The sequence below is a fragment of the Balaenoptera physalus genome (assembly GCF_965194825.1).
Source record: "Balaenoptera physalus genome assembly, chromosome: 5".
NCBI classification, from domain to species: Eukaryota; Metazoa; Chordata; class Mammalia; order Artiodactyla; family Balaenopteridae; genus Balaenoptera; species Balaenoptera physalus.
Genome location: NC_138884.1, coordinates 125,318,291 through 125,336,608, shown reverse-complemented (window position 1 = coordinate 125,336,608; position 18,318 = coordinate 125,318,291). Strand labels below are relative to the sequence as shown.

Sequence of the window (18,318 nt, the reverse complement as noted above, 5' to 3'; positions counted from 1 at the left end):
TAAATGGATGACCACAACAAAAGCAACAATTTGCATTTACCAAACATGAAACACACTCATACTATGTCACAATATTGACATTCAGTCCAGTAATCCTCCACTGTAACAGCTCCTTTATTTTGCAGTGAAAATTGATTTGTATATTTTTTGCCCCTGAGCCCTTGTGGGATTTTTTTTTTTTATTCAAACAGAAAGTCACAAAAATTATAATCATCCTCATCAGTTCACTCAGTCCCATGTAATTAATTTTTTTTTCATCTTGATCTTTTGTTAGCACTTTTATGAATTCATCAGTTTTCCATTAGAGTTCTGAAAATGCTTATTCATTCAGTTCAGCAGTACAGTCAGTTACCAGCAACCTGTACTTGTCAGAGTATTCTCCATGAATTCCTTGAAGGTGAAACCCTTTTATAAGAACATTTTTGCAAAAGCATCAGAGTACACCCACAACTGTCTGTAAATGACAAGAGACTTAAAAATGACCACGGTTAAAGATTTGATGAAAGTTCATAATAATGCAATTGACAAGGAAATTTAGTTATTTCTGAGATATACATTTTAAAGTAATAACTAGAATTATGACATAACATTATACCAGAACATACAATACTTTTAGAAATTTCATGTAATGTCTGAAACATTTATATTAACATATTTCCATACACATAACCCAAAGAAAGTTTAGTATTAGTTGTTTTTTGTTTGTTTGTTTATACTGCAGGTTCTTATTAGTCATCAATTTTATACACATCAGTGTATACATGTCAATCCCAATTGCCCAATTCAGCACACCACCATCCCCACCCCACCGCGGCTTTCCCCCCTTGGTGTCCATACGTTTGTTCTCTACATCTGTGACTCAACTTCTGCACTGCAAACCGGTTCACCTGTACCATTTTTCTAGGTTCCACATACACGCGTTAATATACGATACTTGTTTTTCTCTTTCTGACTTACTTCACTCTGTATGACAATCTCTAGATCCATCCACGTCTCAACAAATGACTCAATTTAGTTCCTTTTTATGGCTGAGTAATATTCCATTGTATATATGTACCACCTCTTCTTTATCCATTTGTCTGTCAATGGGCATTTAGGTTGCTTCCATGACCTGGCTATTGTAAATAGTGCTGCAATGAATATTGGGGTGCATGTGTCTTTTTGAATTATGGTTTTCTCTGGGTATATGCCCAGTAGAGGGATTGCTGGATCATATGGTAATTCTATTTTTAGTTTTTTAAGGAACCTCCATATTGTTCTCCATAGTGGCTGTATCAATTTACATTCCCACCAACAGTGCAAGAGAGTTCCCTTTTCTCCACATCCTCTCCAGCATTTGTTGTTTGTAGATTTTCTGATGATGCCCATTCTAGCTGGTGTGAGGTGATACCTCACTGTAGTTTTCATTTGCATTTCTCTAATAATTAGTGATGTTGAGCAGCTTTTCATGTGCTTCTTGGCCAACTGTATGTCTTCTTTGGAGAAATGTCTATTTAGGTCTTCTGCCCATTTTTGGATTGGGTTGTTTGTTTCTTTAATATTGAGCTGCATGAGCTGTTTATATATTTTGGAGATTAATCCTTTGTTCGTTGATTCGTTTGCGAATATTTTCTCCCATTCTGAGGGTTGTCTTTTCGTCTTGTTTATGGTTTCCTTTGCTGTACAAAAGCTTTGAAGTTTCATTAGGTCCCATTTGTTTATCTTTGTTTTTATTTCCATTACTCTAGGAGGTGGATCAGAAAAGATCTTGCTGTGATTGATGTCAAAGAGTGTTCTTCCTATGTTTTTCTCTAAGAGTTTTATAGTGTCCGGTCTTACATTTAGGTGTCGATTCCATTTTGAGTTTATTTTTGTGTATGGTGTTAGGGAGTGTTCTAATTTCATTCTTTTACATGTAGCTCTCCAGTTTTCTCAGCACCACTTATTGAAGAGACTGTCTGTACTCCATTGTATATCTTTGCCTCCTTTGTCATAGATTAGTTGACCATAGGTGCGTGGGTTTATCTCTGGGCTTTGTATGTTGTTCCATTGATCTATGTTTCTGTTTTTGTGCCAGTACCATATTGTCTTGATTACTGTAGCTTTGTAGTATTGTCTGAAGTCAGGGAGTCTGATTCCTCCGGCTCTGTTTTTTTCCCTCAAGACTGCTTTGGCTATTTGGGGTCTTTTGTGTCTCCATACAAATTTTAAGATGATTTATTCTAGTTCTGTAAAAAATGCCATTGGTAATTTGATAGGGATTGCATTGAATCTGTAGATTGCTTTAGGTAGTATAGTCATTTTCACAATATTGATTCTTCCAATCCAAGAACATGGTATATCTCTCCATCTGTTGGTATCATCTTTAATTTCTTTCATCAGTGTCTTACAGTTTTCTGCATACAGGTCTTTTGTCTCCCTAGGTAGGTTTATTCCTAGGTATTTTATTCTTTTTGTTGCAATGGTAAATGGGAGTGTTCCCATAATTTCTCTTTCAGATTTTTCATCATTAGTGTATAGGAATGCAAGAGATTTCTGTGCATTAATTTTGTATCCTGCAACTTTACCAAATTCATTGATTAGCTCTAGTTGTTTGCTGGTGGCATTTTTAGGATTCTCTATGTATAATATCATGTCATCTGCAAACAGTGAAGTATTCAGTTCTTGATCAGACACATTTGCATCCCTTTGCTTGTAGCTTCTGTGGCTCTCTTCCTCTAACCATAATTCAAGCAAAGTCAAAGATCTTAATAGTATGCCTCTATCATTTTACTATACATACTGTTCCTTAGCTCTGTCACTCAATATAATGGCTTTTCCTCCCCTTTAAGTTACCATTCCAGCACAGACCTTAAATTCCATTATTATATATTCAGCAGGAAGCTTGTTGGAACTTCCTTTATCAGATATGCCTGTTGCAAATATCTTCTCCCAGTCTGTAGCTTGTCTTTTCAATCTTTTGACAATGTCTTTCACAGAAAAGAAATTTTTTTTAATGAAGTCTAACTTTCCAATTCTTTCTTTCATGGATCATTCCTTTGGTGTCATATCTAAAAAGTCATCAGCAAAGTCAAAGTCATCTAGATTTTCTCCTAATTTATCTTCTAGGGGTTTTATAGTTTTTTAAAATTTTACAATTTGGTTTCTGATTCATTTTGTGTTAATTTTTGGGAAGGGTGTAAGATCTGAGTAGAAAGTATTTTTTTAACATATGTCCAGTTGTTCCAATACAGTGTATTGAAAAAACTATCCTTTCTCCATTGAATTGCCTTTGCTGTTTGTCAGAGGTCAGTTGACTAACTTGTGTGGGTTTACTTCTGGGTTGTCTATTCTGTTCCATTGATCTATGCATCTATTATTTTGCTAATACGACACTGTCTTGATAACTGCAGCTTTATATTAATTCTTAAAGCTTGTTAGTGTCAGTCCAATGACTTTGTCCTTCTTCAGTATTATGTTGGCTGCTCTGAATCTTGCTTTCCATATAAACTTTGCTTGCGTTTTCTTAAAATCCCTATTTCTGTTTTCTTTTTTTTTTTTTTTCTTTCAGTACTTGGTCTTTGTCTCTTTGTTTCCAAAAGAAGAGACAAAATAGGGTAGCAGTTATGAGTGTGAGCTTGTGAAGTTTAGATTCCGGCTTTGCCACTTTCTAGCCACATGACCCTTGAGCACACTGCTTAAATAGAGCCTTTCTCCTTTGCCAAACGGGTCGTAATATCTCCCTCATAGGTTCATTGCAAAGATCAAGTGAAATATCTTAAGTAAAGTATATCACATAGCACCTGGCATAGAGTAAGTGCCTCCTTAGCCATAATGTGTTTCCATATAGAGTTGAGTCTAATTCTTCACCTTCTCTTCACTTTCACTGATTTAAAGTTCTCCTTTGACATCCCTGCCCCACTGCTTTAATTATTTAACTGTTGCTTCACGAAATTTTTTTTTATTCTTTTCCATTATAGTTTATTACAAGATATTGAATATAGTTCCCTGTGCTATACAGTAGGACCTTGTTGTTTGTCTATTTCCATTTTCTTAAGTGGACTATTGTAATCAATTTTTAACTGGTCTCCTCTCTTATGGCTCCAGTCTGTCCTCTTACTCCCTCAAAAGAATTTTTAAAAAACAACATTTACCGTGTCAGCCTTGAAATGAAAATGTTTCAATAATTGTCCAATATTCAAGGCAATTATAAATCTGTAACATTTTGAATAAGACCATTTTATCTTCTGGTACCTACCTATCTTTTCAATTCAATTATCTATTATTCCCTTTTAAAGTGTGATATAGACACTGAGAATAGGAGAGAACAAGACAGAATAAGATCCCTGATTCAAATGCTAGATTCTAATGGAAATGATGGACACAAAAAAAGTAACATTGTTTACATAGTATAATAGATTGTCAAAATCACACACCCATAAGAAAAAGAAAGAAGAGGTTAGAAAGTGTTGGGAGGGAGCTTTCAACTTTGCATTGGGAGGCCAAAAGCAGATATACTGAGAATATTAAAATTTTTGCGTACCTAATTTTCTTTCTTTATTTTTTTATTGAAGTATAGTTGTTATACAATGTTGTGTTAATTTCGGCTGTACAGCAAAGTGGTTCGGTTTTACATATATATGTATACTTTTTTATGTATTCTTTTCCATTATGGTTTATTACAGGATATTGAATATAGTTCCCTGTGCTCTACAGTAGGACCTTGTTGTTTATCCATTCTGTACATAATAGTTTGCATCTGCTAATCCCAAACTCCCATTCCTTCCTTCTCCCACCCCACCTCACCCTTGGCCACCACAGATCTGTTCTTTATGTCTGTGAATCTGTTTCTGTTTTGTAGATAAGTTCATTTGTGTCATATTTTAGATTCCACATATAAGTGATATTACCTTTTAGTAGGACTAAAAGAAATGAGAGTGCATGTCATGTTTATACTTGGGGAACAAGTATTCTAGACAGAAGAAACAGCAAGTACAGAAGCCCAGAGCTAGGTTATCTGAAGAGCACGGCATATTCAGAGAACATCAAGAAGGCCAGTGGGTTTGTTGAGAGTTCAGTGAAAGAGAAGTGGTAGACTAGATAGAGCTGTAGAGACCACTCTATGAATTTCACTGTTACTCTGAGTGAAATGGGGGAGTCCCTCTGGGGGTGGGAGTTGATCAGAAGAGAGGCCTAATCTGATGTACATTGTAAAATGATTCCTTTGGCCAAAAAACTGATGTGGGGAATGAGCAGAGGCAGAAGTCAATTAGGAAGGTATTTCAATGATCTGGTGGAGATATAATGCTAATATGAACTAGAGTGAGAGCTGATAAAGTTTTAAGATTGTTCAGATTCTAGATATATTTTACAGGTAGAGCCAATAGATTGAAAATCTAGTGGGTGTGTGTGTGTGTCCCTAAGCAAATAAAGTAACGCATCTATCATTTACTTCTCTGGGGAAACTGTGAGAGGAATCAGTTTGGGGTTAAGAAAAATATCAGGCAATCAGATTTGGTCTTTTTAAAAAATTTTTATTGGAGTATAGTTGATTTACAATGTTGTGTTCATTTCTGCTGTACAGCAAAGTGAATCAGTTACGCATATACATAGATCCACCCTGTTTTAGATTCTTTTACCATATAGGTCATTATGGAGTACTGAGAAGAGTTCCCTGTACTATATATTTAGTAGGGTCTTATGATTTGGTTTTGTTCTAATTTTAGATATCCATTAGATTTCCAAGTGGAAATACCAAATAGGTGGTTGAACACACAAATAGAAGCAAGTAAAAGATTTAACTGGAGATGTAAATTTTCAAGTCGGCTTATAGATAGCGTTTAAAACCATGAAACAGTTTGAGGTCACAAAGGAAATGAATGTAAATAGAAATGAGATGAGTTTCAAGGACTAAGACCCAGGGAACTCCACATTTGGAGGATAGGGAGATGGGAAAGAACCAGAGAATGTGACTAAGAACTTACAGAAAACCAAAAATGTATGATTTCCTGGAAGTTGGGTAAAGATTGTTTTGTGTGGATGAGAGGATAATTAGTAATTAGTAAATCAGTTTGCTAGGCCTACCGTAATAAAGTATGGCAAAGTGAGTAGCTTAAACATCAGAAATTTATTGTTTCACCGTTCTGGAGGCTGGAAGTCTGAAATCAAGGTGTCAACAGAGCCTTGCTTCCTCTGTCCACATTGCATTCTCCCCTTGCATGTGTCTGTGTTGAATGTCTCCTTTTTATAATTTCCCATTTTACCAGTCATATGGGTGTAGGGGCCTACCTTACTCCAGTATGACTTCATCTTAAATAATTGTATCTGTAATACTCTTATTTCCAAATAAGTTCACATTCTGAGATACTAGGGGCTAGGGCTTCAACATACACATTTTGGGGGGACACAAGTCAAACTATAGGAGTTACTCTCAACTTTGTCATGCCATTTCATTCTTTTTATAAATAGCTAATTTGGTTTATAAGTACTTGTTTAGAATTTTTACACCTTATATTCATGAATTATATTTCCTATAATTTCCTTTTTTGTATCATCCCTTCATCAATTACTACTATCAAGATTATGGTAGCCTAATAAAATGAGGTTGACAGGTGTTACTATTTTTTTCATTTATCTGAAAAAGATTGTGTAAGTTTGGAATTATTTATTCATTGAAGCTTTGATAGGACCTTATGGTGAAGGAATCAGTGACTAGAGTGTTCTTTTGGGAATATTTTTGACTATTTATTCAAATTCTTGTGTTTCGCTTTATTCATTTTGAGGCTTCTTTTAAATCAATTTTATAAAGCTACCTTTTCTCAAAAGTTTATTTACTTAAATTCTTTTAAAACTGAAATCTTTTCTTATAAATTCATCCATAACTTTCTTGTATCTTTTTAATGCCTGAAGGAAAGCTAGTTATCTTCTCTTTCTCATCCCTATAATTTATTTGTGATTTATCTCTTTTTAATCTTAATGTGTCAAATTTATCAGCCTTTTGAAAAGAATCAGGTTTTAGATTTGTTTTCTTATTGTATTTTTTATCTGAATTTTTTCAGTTTATTTTTGATATGTCTTTTCTTCTATCATCTTTGTTATTATTTTCTTATTTTCTAGCTTCTTGAGAAGAATGCTTACCTTATTAGCTCATTAATTTTCACACTTTTTTTGAGTACCTGCTTCTAAGGCTCTAAATTTATCTATTATGATAGCTTAATTCACAAATTTTGATATGTGTTATTTTGGACATAATTTGTAACAAAATATATATTCATGTTTTTCTTTGCCTTTATTTAGGATTATGTTTCTTAAATTTTTAATATATGAGAATTTTCTAGTTGTTTTGTTATTAGTTCCTAGATTAATTACATAATGGTTATAGTATATCTCTATGTGGCTTTTAGTTCTTTGAAATTTATTGAGACTTTCTTTAGGACTCAGTATGATTAATTTTTGTAAATATCTCCGAGTTCAGTATGCATTCTACAGTTGTTGACTATCATAGTTTAAGTATGTCTTTTAGACCAAATTTGTTCATCGTGTTTATAGGTATTCTTAAACTTACTAATCTTCTATCCAACTTTTCAGTCAATTCCTGAGAAATGTCATAATTCATCCTCTACAATTGGGAATTTAAAAATGACACCTTGTAGTTCTGCTTTATATATTTGAGGTTGTGATAGTAGATGCATGTAAATTTAAATTTTAATGACTTCCTAGTAAACTGAATTTTTTATTGTTTTACAGTGCTCTCTGTATCTCTAGTAATTCTTTCTGCCTTGAATCTAATTTCCTGATATTTACATAGCTTTATCAGTTTTCTTTTAATTAAAATATTTCTGATGTATCTTTTTCTAGATGTTTACTTTCACATATACTTTCATGTGTCACTTTTAAACAACATATACTTGGATTTGTCAAACTGCCAATCTTCGATATTAAAAGATAATTTAGTTTATATTTAGTGTGATTACTAACATAAACAGGCCTAAATATTTTTTGTTTTGCATTAGTCCTACCTTTTCTAGGTTTCTTTTTCTCCTCTTTATTCTTTTTTTAATTGAATATTTTTCTTGCATTTCATTTTCTCTCCTCTACTAGTCTTGAAGATATATATTCTGTATTGGTTTCATTAGAAGTCAAAATATGCATGCCTAACTTACCAATGTCTTAAGTCAGTTAATATCATTACCATAATACAGGGTTCTTAGAACATTTTTACTCCATTTACTCCCTTCTGACTTCTGTGGTATTGTTTTTGTTTATTTCAATTGGTCTTTGATTTTGTTTTTAGTCCCATAAAGCTTTATTATTCTCATTTTATATATTTAAGGTCCTTTAGATTAATTTACATTTTTATCAATTATTTTATCTTCACTCTGTTCAACAATTTGAACATTCTTCCTATGTTTGTTTGAGAAATTCACGATCCTAGAAGTTTCCACTTCTTCACTTTAGATATAAGATAATTATTTCCCAACCTCTCTCACAGCCAAGGCATGGACATGCCAACTAAAAGTGTGTAATCAGATGTACCTCTACCAGACTTTGACTTAGAAGCTAGTGAAGTGAAGAAGCAGGTCCAGAACAGATTCCCTTTAGGTTAGGGTGTCTTCACCTATATCCAAGGTCCAGAGACATCAGTAACAGCATCTCTTGAAGAGCTGCCGGGATCTCAATACTGACAATGCTGAATGTGCAATATTTGGTCTATGGTCATTTTTTCAAAATGGACCTTTATGTTTTGGGGTCTGTGTGTGTGTGTGCATGTGTGTGGTCTTAACTGTGACATGAGCAGAATGATATGACTAAATCTAATTAAGAACTAGTTTTGATTGCATTTTTCAATCATCCTGATGTTTGCATTCCAATTATAGTTTGTAAGTTATACTACCATCTGATTCTATACTCATTTATGATATATTCTGTGATATTGAACATCATTTCTTAGTCTCTAAAATACTTTAACAAATTTTTAATGACTAATTTGTGGAAACAACTTTGGGAAAAACTCAAAATGTGAACAGAAATAAATTATATGCTTATACATATTACTCAGGATGATTAATTTGAGTATATTTCATTGCACGAACAACCTCCTAATGATCCATTATCTTTCAAATAATCAGCAAAGCAGCTACATATGAACAGGTATTTTTATAGATTCTCAGGTAAATGATAAATTATAATGAAAGTACATAATGCTACAATTCTAAGATATAACTGTGAGCAGTAGAAACTGATATCTAGAAATCTTTCTTTGCAAATAAATCATAATGCCATTTTAAACAGAATTGTAACCACAATTTTAAATTATTTTGAATATAGTTCTTATGTTTTATATTTCCTCATCAGAACTAAGAAGTAAAGTAAATTGGGAGATGACCTAAATCATAGTGTTCACGTTTCTCTTTTGTGTTTAAGTTTTGCTTAACATTCATTTTATGTTGTTTATTTGCTCAAGATTATGAAAAGGAGTTAATCATTTAAGCAGATTCAGATCTTCAAAAATCATGTTTTTGGGGGCAAATGAAATTATTGCACAAACATGATTGCATAATAGAGAAATGTAAAACTGAATGGTAACTCTATTTCACACACAAAAAACATACATTGTACCTACTTAAGAAATAGAATTCGTATAGCCTAAGGAAAATGTTAATTTGGAAACAAGATATGGCAAAGCAGGTTTATACATCTTTGCATTACAGGCATTATACTTTTGTTCCTTTAAGTAAAAGATTTAGATCTTAAAAGTTTGCAAAAACTAGCACGATATTAAGGACAGGTGATATTTCATTTATCTTTATCTTGGGTATAACAGCAAAAAATATACTTAATTAAAAAACAGAAATAAGAATTCAGAAACAGGGAATCGTACAAGCAGTATAATATTGGTTGTTTATTTAAAATATGAGGAAGAGAATTGACTAAATGTATTTGGTGTAGAATTGTGGCGTAATTGGTGTTTTAACCTTAAGAATCACTGATGTTTCTCTGATGTCAACAGCAGAATGCTTGTCCTAAGAGCAAAGTAACCTGTGGGCTCTGTACTCAGCACTTCAGCTGTCTATGGAGAGGAAGTGCTGTGGGTCTATTTTTGCAATAAAAGCAAGAACATATCGCCCTCTAGTGTTGAAAAAGCTAGGAGATTGAAGGATTGTTCAGAAGTACAGAAATAATACATTTTAAAAAGCAAATGTCTTATTTTCTCTCTTCAAATAAATGTGATATACCAATATTTAGGTTAACATCTTGAATTCTAGAAAAACAAATGCCAAACATGATTGATTAACCTATTTGTATGGCCCGTGTTATAAGAAATGTTAACTAGATTGAGAATAAATTATTTCTTTTTAATATTTTACTTTAAAAAAATTTTAAAATTATATTACATTTTATTGTAGTTGTAAACTTTATGAATTAGTTATAATACTTTATATCCTAGTATTTATAATAGCTTTACTTATATTATAAAAATTAGTTGTAAGTATTCTTTTAATTGTTAAAAAGGTATTGAATACAATTCTGTAGCATGGGTCACTCAGTTAGCAGAGGTGTATGGGTCCTTTGTAGCCAGAGTCTATGCCTAGAGAAAAATCTTTTCCCTTCTCTGAAATGCAAGACTGAGGATTATGTGAAAATTTTATTAGAAAAAGTCATCTAGAAAATAAAAGTAGGAAGTTAATGATTAAGGCAGAAAGAACAACACATTTATCACTGTATTAATAAAATGAAAGACTGACACAAAGTAAATTCTGGGGGAAAATATACCAATATTAATATAATCCAAGTTTCTCCAGACTTCCACCGTCTGTAGGTACACATGGGCTCTGGTTAATAATAAAGCACCTACATTATTGGCTCTTATCTCTCGTCACACAGTCATTTCAGTGCCCTTCAAGGTTTCATCTGTGCTTGTCAAATGGTAGGTCCATCCTGGCTTTCCTGCCTGTCACCAATCTCACTGCACAGAAATCACTGAATGTGTCTCAGCAAGGCCACTGCTGCAGGCACCCACCATGGAAACACTAGTGCACACGCAGAGTTGTGCCTTCCTATACCCCCAGTGCTCTATGTGCATGAGGGTCTTGAACAAATTTTGCAAATCAACTCAGGCAAATGGATGGATGCGTGTCTGCTGCTCCTTGAAGACTCAAGTTGATCAGAGATGCCAGTGCCTATCTCAGGGGTAGACAAAACTTTGACATTTGGGGATCCTGCCACCCTTTTTAATCCAAGTACCGTATTTTTCATTTCAATAACAGATTAATATGAATTTGGTATTTTTAAAGAATTATTTACATATATCTTCTGACAAATTTGGACTCATCAGAAACAATTGATGCATCATAATATTTTAGTTATAAGTAAACTTAGAGATAATTTGGTGCAATTGATTTTCCAATTTTCAAAATCTTAGACTTGAATTCTGAGATCATTGTTCCAATAGAACTATTACAAATATACTAACATGGAATATAAATTTAACTGATTTAGTCAGGATTATTAAGTTTCAACTGTGTGTCTAATTTAGTATTGGGTTATGCTTGAGGGGAGGGAAAGTAGTTTAGTGTGAAAAGAGAAGTTTAATAAACAGACTAGTCTATTGAAAATGTACCCACAATCATCTTGGGAAGACTTAAATAAGTTTAACAAAAATGTAAGGGTATCACAAAAAATATATGGGTGACATATTCTTCAGCTATTTAGAGGAAGAAGGATTATCAGGGATCAGAATGAATAGGGAAGGCTTATTATTCACAAAATTATAGAATTTTAGAGCTTGAAGCAACCTTAATGTTATCAAATTCACCTCCTTTAAAATTTTCTACTTAGATTTTTTGTGCTTTTTATAAATATAGTTCATGGTTCCTGCAGAAAATTCAAATGATATAGAAAAGTATAAGAAAGACATAGATGGTCAATCTCTTAATGAGTATCCTTTCAAATCTCCCCTTTTTAATGGATACATGGAAATAGAAAGATAAACAGCTATGTTTCTTTAGTTTCCCAATGACGAAATTGAAGCTCAGACTTTTTCTCCCACCCCACAAGTTTCTGGAGAAGATAGCATTTGAGCTATTCCTTGAGGTAGAGAAAAAAGTTTAATATATGCAAGATGTGAATAAGTTGCTGATTTAGTATAATTGTTTCATGCATGAGACAAAGACTCTTTGCTTGACCAAACTCTAAGCAGGCTTCTGAACATTCTCCCAGGTGTGCACTTTCTTGCAAAATCTAGTTTTCACAAGAATCCTGCTCACTCAATTTACCCAGAATCCCCCCCACCCCCACCCTCGATATCTGATCACCCTCAATATCCAATCAGGTTCCTCATCCTCCACCACCCCCCAGACGATGTCTGATAAGCCCAGCCTGCCTTTAGCAAGAATCCTGTTAGGTAGTTTTAGCTAGACCCTCCCTTACATAGAATGTTTCCTCTTAGTAATTTTCCATTCACTGACTCCCGCCCTGATCCTTGGCTATAAATTCCTACTTGCCCAAACTGTATTTGGAGTTGAGCCCATCTCTCTCCCCCACTATAAAACCCCATTGCAGTGGTCCCTATACCTATCACAGTGGTCTTGCGTGAAGTCTGCCTGACCACCTTTAAGTGTCATTGATTTTTTTTTTTGTTAACATATGACTTACAAGGTGGTCTACAATGTACTGAAGATTCAATTCTGAATAAATCGCAGTCCCTGGCTTCATGGGAATTCATGAGTAATTAAATTGAAACTCATTTAAACTAACGTTTGCAAGGTAGGGGAGGGAGAGTGATTTTCTTGTGACTTTTATCTAAACTGAATCTCTAAAAGTGAAACAGAGCTGGTCAAACTTAGAAATAGGAGAGACAACATTGGTCATTCCAGAACTGCAAATGGGTCAACATGTAAAGTGCAGGAATAACAAGATGAAAGAATTTTGCAAGAGAGAACTTTCAAAAAGTTTGACTTTAAAGGTGCAGAGAAAGATTAAGGCAGTCGCTAGGGCTGGGGTAGGGGGTAACTGTGAGAGGAACTTGCATGAACACAGGTGTGTTAAATTTGTGAAGAAGATTATAGTCTTAACCTAAAATAAATACAGGACAGGCAGATAGACTTAAATTAGTGAGCAAATGGTGGCGACTAAAGCCATTCAGATATTAAAATATTGTAATTACCAGACAAAACGTATGCAAACGCTGTTTATAGTGAATTACTAACATGATTATCTGCAGTTTTTAACTAAATCCTCAGAAAAGAGAGGTTGAAGTTCTAGAAAAGACTTAGGGGTGAAAGGAAATAGAGTAACTTTACAAGAGATATATATTTTCCACAGAACCAGGAAGCAAGTAAGTAAGTAAAGTGGTACTTCCTTAGGTTTGGGAAACATTGATGGGAGTCAGTTTGGCTCCCTGGGTGATGTTTAGCTGGTTCAACCCTCACTTTCTATTTTCTTTGTAGCGTAAATTGAGGAGTTAGGTGGTGGGTCTAGCAGGCTTAAAAAGTTATTGAAATCATCAGAATATATATAGTTGGGGGAAAAGAAATGAAAAAATGATGGATATAAGAAGGACTTCTCAATCACGTGTTCCTTTTATTATAACTAGTTATGTTATAATTTTAAGTTAAAAGGTAGGATAAAAATTATGTTTGTCATGTAATCACAGCTACATAAAACCAGATTACAAACTACGTATCGAGAAGAAACTAGGAAGAAATATATGAGAGGTTTTTGTTAAGCAATGTTCATTTCATTTTTATTTTTCTAGGTTTTCAAATTTTTCATGCTTTTGTAATGAGATTTATATAATAACTTGCACAAAGAAAGTAGTAGTGTCAGTTTTTAAAAATATTTTTCATTTCACCTTTGTAGATGAGACAATTTATAGAAAAAGAGCCTACTTTTGAGAGAAAATGGTTAAGATTATATCTAAATAAGGAAGCATACCATTGTATTTCCTCAGTCATCTTTTGTAGCTCCCATGTAAATTGTTTATATGGAGAGAAAATAAAATGGCGATAGGAAATGGAAATATTGTCATATAGATTGGCTGATTAATGGCCACACTTCACAGTAAATTCATTAACACAAGTTTTATATCCAGTGTTAAAAAAATAAAAAAGACTTTCTAGAAATGAAAGAAAAATAGATAGTAAATAAAGAGAAGAAATTAAGAACAGATGAACACAAAATAAGGTAGGTTTTTTGTTTTTTGTTTTTATGATCAGATGATATACAGCTGAATTTGTAGATGTACCTGGAAAATGGTAGGCTGTTAATAAAGGTTGATACATTTATGTGTTGAATGAATGTTGGATGAATGCTTTTGCTTCTTGCCTAAAGGAGAAAATAGAAGCATATCCAAAATTCAATTGTAGACAGCTTATCTGGTCCTAGTTTGATTTTGAATGTCCCATTGTAAATATTACCCCCAAATCTAGACAAAAATGAGACAGATGCCACAGATCTATCCAAAGTCATCCCAAGTTTCTAAGGGAGTTGTCCGGATTTCAGGAATCTTTAGGAAAGATACAGGCATTTCAAAGCAGTTTAATTCTACTTAATTCTGGACCATACTGGAGATATCATTATTTCAGTAGTGTTAAGGGCAAAAATCAATAATGAAATTTTAAATGTAAATACAAACAGTTTTACACAATGATTACTTTACTAGATCACCCCACTTGGTCACAAATAGCATTTCTGCTACTCTATCTAGAAATCTTATGTGGCAAAGCAGAATAAATATCCATTTAGTATTTTCCTTCTCAAAGTTCCCATGTTTTTCTGATAAACAAGATAAATATATAGATATGTACAGTTTGATTTTAATAAAAATGGATTCTTTTTGAAAAATCATATTGTTTCTCTGCTTTAGAAAACAAGACCTAGGAAAATGGTAAATAGGCACTATATATATCTCTAAGAAATGATGAGAAAAGAAATCAACTGAAATTTACTTTTCTATTTACTGAGTTGCCTTTTGAAGTGTGAATACAGCTGATAACTCAGAGCTATGTACCTAGTGTAATATGATGTTACAATATACTATGGTAGTAGTAATGTTATCATTATGTTTGAAATGACACTTTTAGGAGTTGTACTGATAAAAATGCACACTCGAGGACTGAAATAAGTGTATATTATGTCACTGAAATCAAGAAAATATGAAATGTATAAAAGTTAAGTAATAGTCAACTGGTTATTTACAAGGGTAGAAAATATCCTTATTGCAGAAAATCATAAAATAAGTATAATTCCTTGATTTTGAGCAAATATAACAATTACTCATCACTTTACACCTTTATTTGAAAAAAGTTATATATGTGGCTTTGGTTGTTGCCAAGAATAATATCACAGTACTTTGTGTCCTGGAAGCTGAAAGGAGCGCCAAGTGACAAAACTACATGTTATCAACCAATTCCTAGTCTCAAGTTCTGTTGAGTCAATAGTGGATATTTTCAGGAACCACTTGGAATCATAGGAGACTACATTTTTCTACAGCTAAAACCTCTGCAGTATTTATAAAACCAGGTTAAACGATTTGAATTATCTGTGCTCTCTTGAGTAGTGTTTCGCAAAAACTTTTGACCCTGACTCAGAATAAAAAATAATCTTGCATTGGGACCCAGAACACAAATAAATACACACACACACACACACACACACACACACACACACACACACACACACACACCAAACAAACATGTTTCCTAAAGCACTGTTTACCTTTACCCTTCATGAAGTACATCAATATTTCTATTCTCATCTATTTTCTTTTATGTGGTGCTGACCTATAATTTGAAAAAAAAAAAAGAGTGTCTCTCTTGAAATATGGTTATAAATTTTGGAATTCTCCCCTAGAGATTGAAGATGCCATTAATATATTTGAATGAATGGTTAACTGTGTACATAGCACAGTTTTTAATTAAAATCACTGCTTTATTTATATGAAATAAAAGCTAATTCTTCATAATATTCCTAAGAGCAAACAAAAATCTCATGAAGTATGTAGAAATGGGATACTTGATAAAATGTTTTCCCCCCCATGTATCATGAAAAGTCAAAAGTGGTCAAATTATTGCAATTCTTCTGTCATCCCAACTTACAACACAGCTTCTTTTGAGCTGATCCAATTCACTTATAGATGTTTTCTGCATTTTTGTTAGATATTTTTAGCTTTGAATATCTGAATTTTTAAAGTTGAAATAAAACTTGCCAATATCTGGGTTAAAGTACTTAATTACGGTAACTGCTAAGAGTTTGGTTTCAACTAACTTAATTTTTATTTTTCTCATCAGTGCAACTGTGAGAAAATAGAACTCTAGCATCACAAATCACTCGTGGTGTAATCTCAGTCTTTTTCCTACACCCTCTAAACCTCAATTTCTTCATTTAAAAAATAGACTAATAATGTCTAAACAGGATGATGAATGCAAAGAAAGTAGCATAATGACTGGTAAGTAGTAGCTACTCATTAAATGCTGGTAAATATTTTCTCTTTTTTTTTCAATTTCAGCTGAACTTTAAGAGCCTCTTGGACGTTCTGTATAGTTCATCAGTTCACGTTCAAGAAAGAAACAACCACACATACAATCATTGCAATTCTTAGCCCCTGGCTTACTTCTGAATTTCCTTCTTGCCAAAAATCACTCTAGTACCTGCAGTTGCTTTGTTTACTAATTTCTCTGCTGCTACCAGATATTACTAAAAATTTACAATGATTGAGACCCCTTGGTAAATGGACTTTGCAGACTGTAGTTTAGAAAATCTATAAACACAGTTTGGAAATAAGTCAAAGAGCGATTTTAAAACAGATACACAGAACAATAATTTTTTCATACTATCTAATCTTAAAAGAGGGAAATTCTGGGAACTATTTATTCCACTCCTATTGATATGATGAGTCACACTTGGAAGATTAGAAGTTAAAAAAAAGAAAAAGAAGAGTGAGAACCAGGAAAGCAGCACCTAAAAAAGCCTTGCTTTTTTTCTCATCAAAGTCTGCACAGGGATCACACAACTGGAATTTCAGGATAGATTGTTGCCAAAACAATGAGAGGGTCTCCCTTTCCAAATTTTTAACAATAGATTTATTAGGATATGTGAAAGCCAGATTTAGCAGAATTGGGATCAAAGTCTATTTAACTTGCTTGGTATGGTGCTTGAGGAAATATCAGTTCTTCACAGATGCAGTTTACTCAGTCATCCACACATTTGTCCATTCATTCGGTAACAAAAGACCGACATCATGGTGGAAGGGGAAAGCGGACAAAGTGCTCCTGTTTGTGCCAATTCGTTGCTAACTGGTCTCAGGTTCATCCTTCACAATGCATTTTATTAAGGTAAAATTAAAACTTAACATATCACCTAGACTCCTTAAAAACACTGCCACATAATTTTTAGGCTTTTGGAGCAGCATTTTAATGTCTTCACCATTATCTTTAAATGAATATTCTTAATTTTATATGACTCATTTAACATACATGTGTCTTTAAAAATAATCTCGATTGTCTTATTTGACCTTTCCAAGATGCTTAAGTTGGTGTTCCTACCTCCTTGCACTTTGCCTTGCCTTTTTTTTTTTTTAAATGGTCACAGTACTAGATAGGCATATAGAAAACCTACTTTTCCTCCTGTGTGTTTCTCCTTTACTCTCGCACTACTGTCACAGTCATAACACTTCCAACACAAGGTGTGTGAGGTTCTCCCACACACACCAAGCAGTGCTTTGTGACACCAGCCGGGCATCCTACAATTCAAATTTGACACTGACTGGAGTTAGCACAGACCCCATAGGTTAGGGGCTCAGTCCCATAAGACTGCTCCCCTCTTCAGATCCAATCACAAGTAGTAGGTCCCTGGCTCTGTCCAACTTGGCTACAGATCGGAGGTCCCCATGACGCCCCACCTTGGATTTGATTATTTGCTAAAACAGCTCACAGAACTCAAGGAAACACCTACTTAGTTTTACCAGTTTATTATATGATAAAGGATACAGATGAACAACTAGATGAAGAGATCCATAGGGCAAGGGCTGGTTCAGTCCTGAGAGTAGGACCTTCTGTCCTCACAGAGTTGGGGGTGTGTCACCCTCCCAGTGAGTGGATGTGTTCCCAAACCTGGAAGCTCTCCAAACCCAGTACTTTGGGAGGTTTTATAGAGGCTTCATTGCATTGGCGTGATCAGTCATTTCTAGCCCCTCTCCACTTCTAGAGGATAGGGCTGGGCTGAAAGTTCCAAGCTTCTAACTGTTGTTTGGTCTTTCTGGTGCCCAGCTCCCATCCAGGAACCCACTCACTGTTGCCTCTTAAGCTGAGTTCAGCCTCAGTACCCCAATACTGAATTAAGTCTCTGAGACAGAATTTTGGG

The 18,318-nt window shown here is 33.9% G+C and overlaps 1 protein-coding gene across 11 annotated transcripts in view; it reads left to right on the top strand.

Annotated features, from left to right (window-relative positions):
- The window catches only part of LOC309661250 (bifunctional heparan sulfate N-deacetylase/N-sulfotransferase 4), an 823,039-nt gene that overhangs the window by 564,542 nt on the left and 240,179 nt on the right, over positions 1–18,318 (top strand). Inside the window, exon 1 of one of the 11 annotated variants that reach the window (XM_082462794.1) lies at positions 9,589–10,040. The exons of the other annotated variants lie outside the window; for them this stretch is intronic. The gene's annotated coding sequence lies outside the window, so the exon portion shown is untranslated. Of the gene's footprint in view, positions 1–9,588; positions 10,041–18,318 lie in introns of those variants that run through there. 11 annotated transcript variants of the gene reach the window in all.